Below are 14,683 nucleotides of genomic sequence, written 5' to 3' on the forward strand. Positions count from 1 at the left end.
TGTAGGCAGACCTCAGCTAAATCCACTTTGCTGAAGTTTTTTTCTTCCAGAAGGGTTTACAAAGATAAAATTCATTCTGTACTGGGTTGATGGTGACATTATAATCGGCACAGACCCTGACAGTCACTTTCTCCTTGGCTACTGGGACTACTGGTGATGCCCATGGGCTCCAGTCAAATTTGGAAAGAAATCCTTCAGCCTCCATGTAATGTAACTCAGTGACGACTTTATTAGGGATAATAAAAGGAAATAGATGGACTTTGCATAACTTGGGTGTGGCATTTTCATTTAACCTTATTTTACCCTTGATATGTTTGAGTTTTCCAATACTATCCCTGAACACTGCTGTGGCATTATTTAGTTCCTTTCCTAATTTGCTTTCAGTTGGCTCTATTACAGGGTATGCAGCATGTAAATTCTGGTTGGTACAATTTGTAGCTGTCTCAGCCAATCATGAAGTTATCTTTTTTTCCAGTATGAATTCGTTGTTGGATATCTACAGGCTTCAGTCCAGTATCTTTGGAAGCCCTCTCAAACTCATTTTGTGAAATGACTGAAACAGCCAAGCCGGTGTCCTATTCCATTTTAAGCAGTTTGTCATTCACTTCTGATGTAAGACATATTGCTTGTCTATTGTTATTTTTCACATTGAAAATCTCAAGGCGACTCAATCCTGTGCATTCTCATCATTATCAGATTTTTCATTTTCAGCATGCAGATTAGTGCTCTTTCTGAAACTGCTACTTCAATTTCTTTTTCTCTTCTCTGTGTAGTCCATTTGTTTTTGTTTGCTCTTTGTATGTCTCATACTTTGCATTTTCTGCAAGTTTTGCCTATAAACCTGCATTTATCTGGTGTCTGTGAGCCCTTGCCACAAAGGTAACACACTTTGTCCGCTGCAATTTTTTTCACACTCACTTTCGTTCCTGATGGTAACTTAATTGCTTCTCTGGCCATTGATTCTATTGATACAGATATTTCAACTGCTCTTTTAAATACAAGCTACACTTCAGTTGGAAGCTGCTTTTGCAAATTTTCTTGTAAGATTCCACAAACTAAATGATCTCTCAGCCCATCACTGAACTGGCAATGCTCAGACAATCTCTTCAATTCAGCCATATAAGCTGAAATGGAATTCACTTCATTTTGATTCTGCTTATGAAACCTAAAGCATTCTGCAATCAGCAATGGTTTTGGTTCTAAATGTTCCTGCATTACTTTCGTGATATCAGTAAAGTTAGTTTGGTTAGAGCAGATAGACCTCCAAGCAAACTGTATGCCTTAATATCCAATGTATTCAGCAAAATTGGCACTCAGTTCTCATTGGCTATTTCATTTGTTTCAAAATACTGCTTAATTTGCTCAGTATACATTACCAAGTTATCCCTTGTGCAATCGAATATGTCCATCTTTACCATGCAGCCAGCCATTTCTGCTATTTTTTTTGTTTGTGATTATTGTCACCCGGCTCACTCTTTATGAACCAGTGAACTTGTCTGTTTTCAGCCTTTTTTTTAACTCAACCATGTCTGTCCTTTCAAAAGAAGCATGTGCTGTGCTGTTTTTATTTTTACTGTACTGTTTTTTGCTGTGTGTATTTTTACTTGAACGTCTCGCTGCACTTCAGCAGGTAGGTAGTCATCTCTGGTTAATTTCAAACTTCCTCATCGCCCCTGTTGTATTTTGTAACTCTAATACATGAAAATAATTGAAAGAAAAACACAGTACATCTATAATGTATGTCTAACTTCATTTTTACTTTAAGTGAGGCATGTTCATATCACGTGGCATCACGACCTATGTGATTCACTTATTTTTGCATGTAGATCACAATGAATTATTGAAACAAAACATGCTTACTTAAACTATATATTTACAATATTACTGAAATATTAAATACATGACAACTTTGGTCACATTGTACCTCATTTCTCAATCTTTTTGAAACCCTTTTTCCATCTATGTGTGAAAGAACCCCATTCTTTGAAAGTAGAACTTGTCCAAAATAATCCCAATAGTAGATAATTTGAAATATTGCTGAATTGTCTTCTGCAGTGCCCACATTATTACCATGTCCTGATCATGTGTTCTCTTGGTTGTACGTTTGTATTTCTCAATGTTATAATTGGCTTCAATAGCATCCGGAGTTTCTTGCAGCTGTAATTTCTTATTTCTGGATAAACTCCAGATTATGGTCTTGTGTCAGTTACATTCTGTTGGCTTTAACAACCTGGTGCTGTACGTCCAATTATAACAGTGAGTTTTTTTTTTAAGTAGGCAACTGGAAGCTGCAGAGTTTCCCTAATATCAGCAGTATGGCTGCTGCTGAAATCAGGGACTCCCTAACCAACATTTTACCGACCAACTACCCACATGAAAAGGACTGAAAGTCTAAGACTGTATGAAAGTCTTAGGCACATGTATATAGCTTGGGTGCCTAAGACTTTTACAAAAATTCTAGAAGATACTACCATCACTGTCCTGGTTACTTTGTTCAATAAACTCACTTCTACTGTACACTCAAAGTTGACTGAAACACGTCCACATTTTTCAATGCCTTTTTCACTGAAAATGCAATTCTTGCTTTTTTTTTCAAAAGTAAGATATTAGGTGTTAATGAGTCTGTATTATTTTCTCACTACTGCACACTAATGTCCCTAAATTCTCTGTCTAGGAATGATCCAAGAGTATACCATCTTGCCAAGTTCCTCAGTCTGACAACATAATCCCCAATTGTCTCCTTTGCCATCTGGTTACAAGTACCAAATGTGTAATTCTGAAATATTCTACATGCTGCTGGGTTGAAGTATGTTCCTAGCTTCTCAACAATCTCATTAACTGAAACATCTGTTCCACTCTACGAACATGTTTGCAGAAGTCATGTTATTAGGAGCCTATCTGTAATCAGTATATGACTTTTTTTTCTGTTCAAACATCACTGTATTTCATTCTTACCATTATTGGCTGAAGCCTCTACAATACTGTTAGTCTTAAAAATGGACATCAAAGTGCCTTTGTATTTGCGCTTTATATATCTGGGCTTTTTCTTACACTCAGCAATGTGAAAACTATTAAAACTGGACTGAATATTTCTGAAGAATCACTAACAAAAGTAAAATTAAACAGAATCAAATCACACATCCAGAAATTTAAAAATATTGAACTAGAGCATAATTAATAAACAAATAAATAACTTCCTTCCCGGTCTTGCTCCAAATCTGCAGACCTAGAAACCAAATGAAATCAATTGGATTGCAGGTCCTTGCCAGATCTGTCTCCAGATAGTCTGGAAGGTGATTTATTGCTGTTGATTGAGGAATCCCAACTTCTGTTTGAACAACTGAACTCTGGCATTTTCCCACTGAAACATTACCCACAGCCAGCAAGACTTAGCCTAATATCTGAATCATAATTCAATCCATTAAATTAAGTGATTTTTAGATAGTAATCATTGTGAATCAGAAATTTCACAACAAGTAATTAATTGCAGTAGTCACAGGGAGGCATTAGTAAATTATTGTATTACAGTCACATGTCCTGAGGTACAGTGAGAAACTTCGTTTTGCATGCTATCCATACCGTTCATTACATCACATCAGAACATCAAGGTATTACAAGTGGAAAGCAATAACAGAGTGCAGGAAGTGTCTCAATTATATAGAAGGTGTAGTGCAGGCAGACAATGAGGTGCAAGAGGTAAATTGTGAGGTGAAGAGTCCATTTTATTGTCCAAAAGTTCCTTCAATAATCGTTTAGCTGTGACATAGAACTATCCTGATAGCATGTGCTTCCCGGCTTCAGCATCTTCTGCTTTACAGAAGTGGAAAGAGAGAATGTCTAGAGGGGGAGAGGGTATTTGATTCTGGTAATTGCTTTATCAAGCCAGCAAGAAATGCAGTCAGAGTCCTTGTAGAGAAGGCTGTATTTTGTTGTATGCTGAGCTGTGTCCACAACTTACTGCAGTTTTTTTTACGCTCTCAGGCCAAGTAACTTCCACAGTAAGCTATGATACTTCTAGAGAGAATGCATTCTATAATGCATCTGTAAAATTTGGTGAGGATCACAGAGGATATGTCAAATTTTGTTAATGTCCTGAGGGAGTCGAGGCACCGGTGGTTTGTTTTGGCCATGGTGTCCAGATATTGGACTGATGATATTCACTTCCAGGAATGTAGTCTCAACTATCTTGAGCTCAGTACCATTGATGTAAACAGCAGCAGGTGTACTGCCCACCTACCAGCTCTCTTGTTTTGCTGATGAAAGGGAAATGTCTTTGCCATGATATCATAATAGTAGGTTTACTGTCTCATTCCAGTACTCCAACTCATCATTATGTGAGATTCAGCCCACTGTGATGTGTTCTCTGCAAACCTGTAGATGGAGTTAGAATGCAATGTGACCACACAATTGTGAATGTAAAGGTGGAAAATATAGGTAAATATTTAATATATCAGTTATGTTAGAAACATAAATGTCGAGCTCTGATCATATTGGCAATTCATTATATTGAAGGAATGATAATGGTCATCGATCTTTCTATTCCCCAAGCAAAGAATTTGAGCATTATCTGCAATGCTGTCAATGTCCTACAGCTGCTCTTGTTTTTATTTTCCACATATTCCAAAGACATGCTGCTTAGTAAGTTAATTGGCCAGTGTAAATTGCCTCATGTGCAAGTGAGTGGTAGGATTTGGGGGAAAGTGATGAGAATGCTGGGGGAATAAAATAATAATGAAGCTTTGATGTAAATGGGTAGTTGGCAATTAGCATGGACTGAAGGGCCTGCAACCATGCCATATGTCTATGTGATACCATGTCTCAATGACTTTGACAAGGCTAGTGTTTACTTGCAGGACGTAAGATGTTGACGACTTTGATCTCTGAAAACTTCTTTGCAGATGTGAAAGGCAGACCCTTGAGTGCAGAGTTGTTAGCTGGGATGTTGTGCAGCTGTTTTCTTTCTCAGATACTTTCCAGTTTCTTGAGCAAGATGGTTCTCCTCAGAATGGAGCAAGATGGCTCCTGACTTCACACCCTACCTCATCATGGCCTTGCAACATATTATCAGTGGCATTGCACTTTTTCCGTATTTGCAACACCTTACTCTGCATTTTACTATTGCTATTCCTTTCTAATATCTCAGTTCACTGATGTGATGAAATTATTTGTATGGGTGGCATGTAATATTGCTTGTTTTTCACTGTGCCTCAGAATATAATAAACTAATTTACTATGGTGCTTTACCAGCCAGCACTTAACTCCTCAAAGGAACAGAATTTCCACAAGTTCGACAGGCTTTAGAAAATATGAGATAACATGAGAGAGGATGCAATTGAAAGTTCAACATGATGTTGCCTGGCATGGAGAACATCAGTTATGAAGAGAAAACGGAGAGGCTAGACTTGTTTTCCATGGAGCTGAGAGGGTTAAGAGAGAATATCATTGAGGTATATGAAATTATGCAAGGCACAGATAGAACAGACCTGCAGAAAACTTTTTTCTATATCAGAGTTGAATAAAACTTGAGATCATAGATTTATACTAAGGAGTGAGATTCATATAGCATTTGAAAAAGACCTTTTTTATGCAGAGAGTAGTGAGTACCTGGAATGTACTGTTTGATACAGTGCGGGAAGCAGAGTCACTGTAGGCGTTTCAGAAAAACACTTCAATTGTCTTGACATACCTTAATTTGGAAGGGTACTCTGTAGTCAGTATGGATCCAGTGGGCTGAAAGGCCTGTTTCTATGCTGTGTAATTCTACTTTAAAGGTGCCATTCGGATGCTGTATTGGATCTGAAAAATTATGATGAAGACAAGTATTGCATATTCTGGAGAGAAAATATGTATTTGACAGGTTTCTGAAATTTAAAACTGCAGATACTGTGCTGAAAATCCAAAATAAAAGCCTAGAGGGCAGAAAACATATGGCAGGCAACATCTGTGGAGAGTAACAAAATTCAAAAATTAAAGTAAATTTATTATCGAAGTACATATTACCATATTCAAATCTGGGATTCATTTTCTTGTGAGCATATTCAATGAATCCATTATAGAATGAAAACAATAATAGAATCAGTGAAAGCCCATGCCAACTTGGCTGTTCAACCAGTGCGCAAAATATGGCAAACTGCAAATACAAAAAGAAAAAAAATAAGCAATAAATATCTAGAATGTGAGATGAAGAGTCCTTGAAAGTAAGTCCATAGGTTCTGGAAACATTTCAGTGATGGGCAAGTGAAGTTGAGTGAAGTTATCCTCTTTTGTATAAGAGCCTGCTGGTTGAGAAGTAATAACTGTTCCTGAACTTGGTAGTGTGTTCTGAGGCACCTATACCACCTACCAGATGGCAGCAGTGAGAAGAGAGCATGGCCTAGGTGGAGGGGCTGCTTGGTGATGGATGCTGCTTTCCTACGATAACGCTCCAGGTAGATGTGTTCACTGTGGAGAAAGCTTTACCCGTGATGAACCAGGCCATATCCACTATTTTTTGTAACAGTTTCCATTCAAGGGCATTGGTATTTCCATACCAGGCTGTGATGCAGTCAGTCAACATACTCTCCACCACACATCCATAGGTTTGTCAAAATTTTAGATGTCATGAGAAATCTTCTCAAATTCCTAAGGAAGTAGAGACACTGATGTGCTTTCTTTGTAATTACACATACAAACTGGGTCCAAGACAGGTCCTCTGAATTTAAAGTTGCTGACCCACTCCACCTCTGATCCTCTGATGAAGACTAAGTCATGGACCTTTAGTTTTCTCCTCCTGAAGTTAATAATCAGCTCATTTGTCTTGCTGATGTTGGGCAGGAGTTTGTTGTGGCACCACTCAGCCAGATTTTAAATGTCCCTCCTATATGCTGATTTGTCACCACCTTTGATTAGGCTTTCAACAGTGGTGTTGTAACCAAACTTAAACATGGCATTGGAGCTGAGCTTAGCCACACAGTCATAAGTGTAAAGCGATTTGAGGGGTGGGGGGCTGAACGGACAACTTTGTGGTGCACTGTACTGATAGAAATTGTGGAAGAGATGCCGCTGCCAAACCCAACTCACTTGAGTCTGCAAGTGAGGAAATCGAGAATCCAATTGCACAATGAGGCATTGAGGCTTAAGTCATGAAGCTTATTGATTAGTTTTGAGGTGGTGATAGTACTGAATGCCGAGCTGTAGTGGATAAAGAGCATCCTGATATATGCATCTTTGCTGTCCAGATGTTCCAGGGTTGAGCGAAGGCCAATGAGATGGATTTTGCTCTGGACCTATTGTGTTGGTAGGCAAATTGGAGAGGATCCAATTTGCTTCTCAGACAGGAGATGATATGTTTCATCAGCAACCTCTCAAAACACTTCATCACAGTGGATGTAAGTGCTATTGTACAGTAGTCATTGAGAACATTACCACGTCCTTCTCAGGCACTGGTATAAGTAAAACCTGCTTGATGGTGGAAGTGAGATTCTAAAGATCCTAGTGAACACTTCAGCCCAGTTGATCAGCACAGAACTTTAGTACAAAGTTAGTTTATCAAGTCAATGATGCTTCGTCGTGTGTAATCATCTGTGAAGTTCATTTGCTATAGTTGGCTGTGGTGGCCAAGCCACTGGATATGTTTTACATCGAGGTTGTAAGATTCTTGATTAGTAAAGGTGTCAAGCTTTCTGGGGAGAAGCAGGAGAATGGGGTTGAGAGGGATAATACATCAGCTATGCTGGTTTGGTGGAGTGGGCTTGATGGGCCAAATGGCCTAATTCTGCTCCTATGTCTTATGGACTGTATGAGCTCAACATTTATGTCACCTGTCTGCAGTTCATTATTTTGAAATTAGTAATTTCAATATTAGATGAGCTTATTCTGCCACAGAGGACATCTTTATCAAATTCAATTTTCTCCTCATACAGTGTCCAAGTGGATAATAGATAATCTGCAAGCTAGGATCAATGATTTGCAAACGAGTGCAGGAAAGCTGATGGATTTCCTGCCTCCACCCAGTTTGTGATTACTTTTATCGATGCGATAGCGAGCATACTGACATACAGAATGACAGTGTGCTGCTCCAGCTGCAGTGAGGCAGATCACAAAGCCCTCCAATGTGCAGCCCTCTGCACATCACTGGGTCTCAACTCCGAGACCTGGAGACAATCCATAACTCTCGGCTGGAGTTCCACTGCAATCTCGTTGTCTTGAGCAATGACAATGAAGTTCTATTCTATTCTATTTGTTATTAACTCATCCCATTGCTCTTCCTCAAGTCTGCACTGGTAGAGATTCCCTGGAAAAAGTCAAGTGTTTCCAGTGGCCTGGCAGCCATTCTCCAACAACTTTAATGAGGGAATGATACATCAGATCTACCTTGCCAGCACTTCAGTAAGTTGAGTAATGCCTTTACTGACAATAACCTCAGGGTGAAAACAAAATGCTAATGAAGAAGGACAGGTAGCTTTCATTTAGCAGCATTAACTTCAATGAATAAAGGCATATCAAATTGACCTGACACAAAGCATTACGTGACATTTTCTTGCTCGATGCAGAATATACACTCAGTGGCCACTTTATTAGATAACTTCTGCATCTAATAAAGTGCCCACTGAATGTCTGCCCATAGCCCATCCACTTCAAGGATCAATGTGCTGGCAGTCAGAGGGCTTCTTCTGCACATTACTGTTGTTATGTTTGGTTATTTGAGTTACTGTCACCCTCCAGTCAGATTGAACAAGTCCGGCCATTCTCTTCTGATCTCCCTCACTGACAAGATGTTTTCATCCTCAGAGTTACCACTCACTGGATGTTTTTGGTTTGGTTTTCGAAACATTCTCTGTAAACTCTAGAAAGTATTATGTGTGAAAGTCCCAGGAGATCAACCATTTCTGAGATACTCAAATCACCCCATCTGGCACCAATAATCATTCCACAGTTAAAATCACTTAGTTCACATTTCTTCCCCAATCTAATGTTTGGTCTGAAAATAACTGAATCTCTTGACCAAGTCTGCATTAAGCATAGGTGTGCATAATGAAATGGAGACTGAGTGTATAATTAAGGTATAATTCCTAGCAGAGAGCCATGCAAGGAGCTAGAGCCCATTCTCTGATCCACACTCCTTGTATGATTTCTGCGTGGGCCATGGAACTATTCTTTAGTCCCTTTTGTGCAAACTTTGGACCAGCTACATGGAAGTTGCTGCACAGCTTAAATAGAATATGCAATAAAGCTCAAATTTAAATGAAACTTTTGCTGTTGCGGAATGTTTTGATTTACAGTAGATATTAAGTTATAAGAATAGCTGAGTTGAGACATAGTACAGTTCAAATGATAGGGATATTTCAGCTTGCTGCCAAATTAGCAATAACATACAGTCCGGTGGAGAAAGTCAATAGGTCGAGCAACATCTTTGGGAGGAAAGGGATTGTTGACATTTCTGCTGGAAACCCTATGTCAGGATTTAATGAAAGGAGTCAACCCAAAACGTTGACAATTCATTTACATCCACAGATGCTGCTTGACCCATTGAGTACCTCAAGCAGATTTTTTTTTCCTTGTTGCTCCAGATTCCATCACCTGAGATCTATTATGTGAGCAGGTTAGGAACGTCTCCTACCTGTTGGTAATGCAAGCAGAGTGGAAGATGGGGAATCCAGTTAGCCCCTTGACCAAGTTCCACTCTGTAGCTAATCTGGTTCTGGCTGCCATGTTCCTGGTGTTCATTTCATGATTATAGGTAATCAGGAGAATAGTTTATCAATGTAACTTGATGTTCATTATTTGTTAAAGAAGCTCAATTCAGTATTAGAGATCTACAAAAATATTGGTTCATTAGGATGCCACTCAAGCTGATCCCTTAAACACTGTGTAATAACCTTATCAAGCACAGTTTTACTGAGGCAATAACTGTGAGGCATCTATGATGCTTTTGTCATTATCTTTTGCATAACTTATGGGTCAAGACGACAGATTTTTACAGTCAAGTGATGTTAAGCAGCAATCATAGCAACATCTTTGTTTTGTAATTATTTCCCATCCAGCAGGGTATGGTATTGTTTTGTTATCTTAGCTAAACAGACTGAGCAGTTCCTCTGAAAGCACATGGGAAACTTATAAACTATACGATCAAACATTTATCCACCTGTTATTCTGCATCTTTGATGTCCATCATTCTGAAAACAGTGACAAAGAAAATCGTGACTGAGAAGACAGTCATAGTAAAAGAAGATTACTTATTTTGATATAAATTATGATAACATATGTGTTTTACCTTTGTTGATTTTGTGCTTTCATCTAACATCTAAATTTTGTGATCATGTAAAGATTGCTTCATCATTAACTATACGGATATTTCACAAACAAAACTGCAGAAATCCATTACAGATTAACGATACCTTTTCAGAAAGAGATGTTCTAATAGTTATTAATGTTAAAAAGACAACATCAAATTGGGGGAAGGCCAATTTTGATGGTATCAGAAAGGATCCGGCAAGTGAGGATTGGGACAGGCTGTTTACTGGCAAAGGTGTACTTAGTAAGTCAGAGGCCTTCAAAAGTGAAATTCTGAGAGTACAAAGCTTGTATGTGCCTGTCAGAATAAAAGGTAAACATAACAGGTTTAGGGGACCATGGGTTTCAAGAGATATTGAGGCACTGCTTAAGAGAAAAAAGGAGGCGTATAGCAGGTATAGGCAGGTAGAAACAATGAGGTGATTATGGAGTATAAGATATGCAAGAGAACAAGAAATCCTAAGGGATTCTACAGGTATGTTAAGAGCAAAAGGATTGCAAGGAACAAAACCTGTCCTCTGGAAGATTAGAATGGTAATGAGATGGACACAGCCTATAGAAGTGAGGCAAAGCAATCTCGCCTTCATGGACCCTATACCAGTTATAGAGGAGAAGGTGTTTGCCATCCTGAGGCAAGTTATGGTTGATAAATCCCCTGGGGCTTGACAAGGTGATTTCTCAGACCCTGTGGGAGGCAAGTGCAGAAATTGCAGGGGCACTGGCAGAGATATTTAAATCATCCTTATCAATATGTGAGGTATTGAAGGATAGCTATTGTTGTTCTGCTGTTTAAGAAATCTCTAAAAATAGACTAGGCAGTTATAGGCTGGTTATCCCCTGGCAGCAGTAGTGGGAAAATTATTGGAAGTTGTTTAATGGGACTGGATATGAATATACGGATAAACATGGACTGATTTGGGATAGTCTGTATGGCTTTGTGCATGGTAGGTCATGTCTGACCAATCTTAAGAGTTTTTCAAGGAAGTATATCAAGGCAAAGCATGGGAAGTTGGTCAAGAAGGTTCAGTTGTCAGCATTCAAGATTAGGTAATAAATTGAATTAGACATTGGCTTTGTGGGAGAGGCCAGAGTGTAGTAGTAGAGAGTTGCCTCTCCAACTGGAGGCCTGTGACTAGTAGTGTGCTGCAGGGACTGGTGTAGGGCCCATTATTGTTTGTCATCTATATCAATGATCCCAGTGATAATGTGGTTAACTAGATCAGCAAATTTGCAAATGACACCAAAATTGGGGATGTAGTGGACAGTGAGGAAGACTATCAAAGCTTGCAGTGGAATCTGGACCTGCTGGAAAAATGGAATTTATTGCAGACAAGTCTGAGATGTTGCACTTTGGTAGGACCAACCAGGGTTGGTCTTACACAGTGAGTGGTAGGGCACTGAGGAGTGCTGTAGAACAGAGCAATCTGGGAATATAGGTAAATTATTCATTGAAAGTGGTAGATAGGGTCATAAAGAAAAGTTTGGCACATTGGCCTTCATAAATCAAATTAGTGAGTATAGGCAATGGGATGTTATGTTGAAATTGTGTAAGCTGTTGGTGAGGCCTAACTTGGAGTCACCTACCTACAGGAGCATGTAAATAAGGTTGAAGGAGTACAGGGACAATTTACAAGGATGTGGCCAGGACTGGAGGTCCTGCATTATAAGGAAAGATTTAATAGGTTAGGACTTTATTCCCTGAAACATAGAAGATTGAGGGGAGATTTGATAGAGATATACAAAATTATGAGGGGTATAGACCGGAAAAATGCAAGCAGGGATTTTTTGCTGAGGATGGGTGGGAATCCAACTAGAAGTCATGGGTTAAGGGTGAAAGGTGAAAAGTTTAAGGGGAACATGGGAAGATCATTTTTCACTCAGAAGGTGGTGACAGTGTGGAATGAGCAGCCAGCATGAGTGCTGCATGTGAGCTCAATCTCAATGTTTCAGAGCAGTTTGGATAGGTACACGGATTGCAGGAGTGTGGAGGGCTATGATCCCTGTGCAGGTCGATGGGCCGAGGCAATTTAAATAGTTTGAAACAGACTAGATGGGCCAAAGGGCCTGTTTCCATGCGGTATTTTGTTAAGGCTCTATCAGTCTTTGTGAAGGAGTGGGTGAATACAGCATCATGACATTGTCCAAATATGCCTCACAACTGCAGCTGATGAGCTGCTATACTTTTAATGTAAATTACTTCATTGCAATCCAAACGCTGTTTGAAAAACAGGAAAGCTTTGCAACTGTAGCCTTAAAATTTCAGTGTATTTCATAATATTGTTTTCCCCAGCTCATGTAGAATTCCACCTTGTAAGACATTCACTATAACTGCAGACCCTGTAAATCTACCCTTCAGGCCAGATTAGCCTATTTGCGTCTGCTAATTTTAAACTCAAACTATGGCTCTGCAGATTTTTTTTTGGGGAGGGGAGTCACTGCCTGGTTGAAACAAAGCATTGACAGTGTTAGTGTTCCCACTTTCATTGTTTCTAGACTGTAGTGGATAAGATTGGCCGGGGTGATTATTTCAGAGAAAACGACAGCACTGAGATGCCAATTGAACATCCAGGTTGGTGGTGCAGTTTCTCATTGGAATTAGCTTCGCGTCTCTAACTAATCTGAGCATCACAAATTACAGCAGAGACAGCTGAGTAAAATCTTTAGACTTAAATATTTCTGCTAGCTCCACAAGTGATATTCCAGTCTATTCGGACTTACTTGCTCCCAGGTCAGTCCAGTACTCATTATCATTCCAATATACCTGCCGGTTTGGTGTCACAGAAGAACCACTGGAGATTCTTGATGCCCCTGCCTCCACTTGGTGAGGTGATCTGTAAACACCAAAGTAGAACTTGCACCTCATTGGCGTGAGCCAAATGAACCTCTTAAATAGCTCACATATTTTATTGAGGAGTAGCAGGATCACATCGGCACACCATCTGCCTGATATCAAAATTAGCTTCTCTCTGGATCTAAGACAGATTAATGAGTGGGACGTCTTATCCAAAGGGTCTGTCAGTCTTTAATTTTATTTTCACCTTGCTTCACAAGACAGTAGGAAACAAGTCAAGTCAGGCAGACAGGATTTGGAATCTGGGTGGCAACCAGGCAAATTCCAGACTCCAAGAGCACCCTGATATAAGCTGAGGGGTCCCATGTATACATGAACACAGAAATGGAAAAGTAGGTAGGACAGATGAATCAGTAAGAATTTTCCCGTTCTTTCAGATCCCTAAGGAATTCTCAGAGAATTTTAAAAAAGAGTTACTTTGTCTTTGCTTGTTACTCTACTGCCAGTAGGTTAAAAATATTGCACGTTCATTGACAATTGGTGAATTGAGAATACTTTGGAGCTTTAGTTGAATTTCTTTATTAAGCAAACCAGTACTTGTTTTGCCCTAAATATCCCTCTGATTTGGTCACTGTGGAATGCATATCTGTGCTGAATAAATAAAAGGAACCGAGACTTTTTATTTTTCTTTCAATTTGGCAGTGAACTTTATACTGTTAACATTTGTACCAGTTTTATGGAAACTGTAGTTTTGTGCTTGCAGCTGATTAGAATCTTTCAATTTTCTCCATGTAAGTCTTTAGAAACTGAATAAGTTACTTTATTTCAGTGTCTCATTCCGTCAGTCTACTGGAAATGGTTTTTAATATTCAGACATCCAAGAAGGTTGTACACGCATAAAATAGAATTGTGCTTTAATCTTTTGAAATCTGAGGTTGCTAATAATCTCATATGAATATATAAAGATATTTTTTTCCCAAGACTGTTGAGAGCTAATGCTGTTTTACATTGGTTTACATAAAATAAAGCACTGAATGGACCTTGGTAACTTGAACATTTTGAACCCCATTTTACCTCAGTAACTGTTGTAGATTTTTAGTGTAATTCCTGTAAAGTCAAGTAATATGCAACAATAGCATTTTAAGTTATCAAAGAACAGATGTATGTGCATGTAATGTTCCACAAGAAGTAGCATCTTGAGATTGCTTTGCTAGTGGATTGAATCAAATCGTCTGTCTTTAAAACTGACAAAACACTTCCAGTGAAGCTTATCAAACCTGGTGGCATTTCAAAGGTAAAAGGATATTTTCCTTTGTTAAAACAAGTTCAGATCTTAAAGCAAGTTGGTGCATGTTCCCAAGTGTCAATCGTATTATTTATTTGTCTATTTTCCCAAAGTGACACGCCACTGTCTCTTGCTAATTCCACTTATCAGACATTTCTTATAGCAGGGAGGTAGGAAACTGTTCACTGCTCTTGTAATAGGGTTACTGGTCACAGGAGCATTCTTCAAGAATTCAATGCTAATAAAATTAGCTGCTGATGAAAGCATGATATGCATGGTTCTGATGCCATTTCAGAGCAAACATTGTAGATAATTATTTTTGGTACAGCTATGGA

The 14,683-nt window shown here is 39.0% G+C and overlaps 1 protein-coding gene across 9 annotated transcripts in view; it reads left to right on the forward strand.

Moving 5' to 3' along the window:
• kcnip4a (potassium voltage-gated channel interacting protein 4a) overlaps nt 1-14,683 on the forward strand; it is a 1,148,311-nt gene that overhangs the window by 969,873 nt on the left and 163,755 nt on the right. The gene's annotated exons all lie outside the window — the stretch shown is intronic.

This window comes from Hemitrygon akajei, chromosome 13 (assembly GCF_048418815.1).
Source record: "Hemitrygon akajei chromosome 13, sHemAka1.3, whole genome shotgun sequence".
NCBI classification, from domain to species: Eukaryota; Metazoa; Chordata; class Chondrichthyes; order Myliobatiformes; family Dasyatidae; genus Hemitrygon; species Hemitrygon akajei.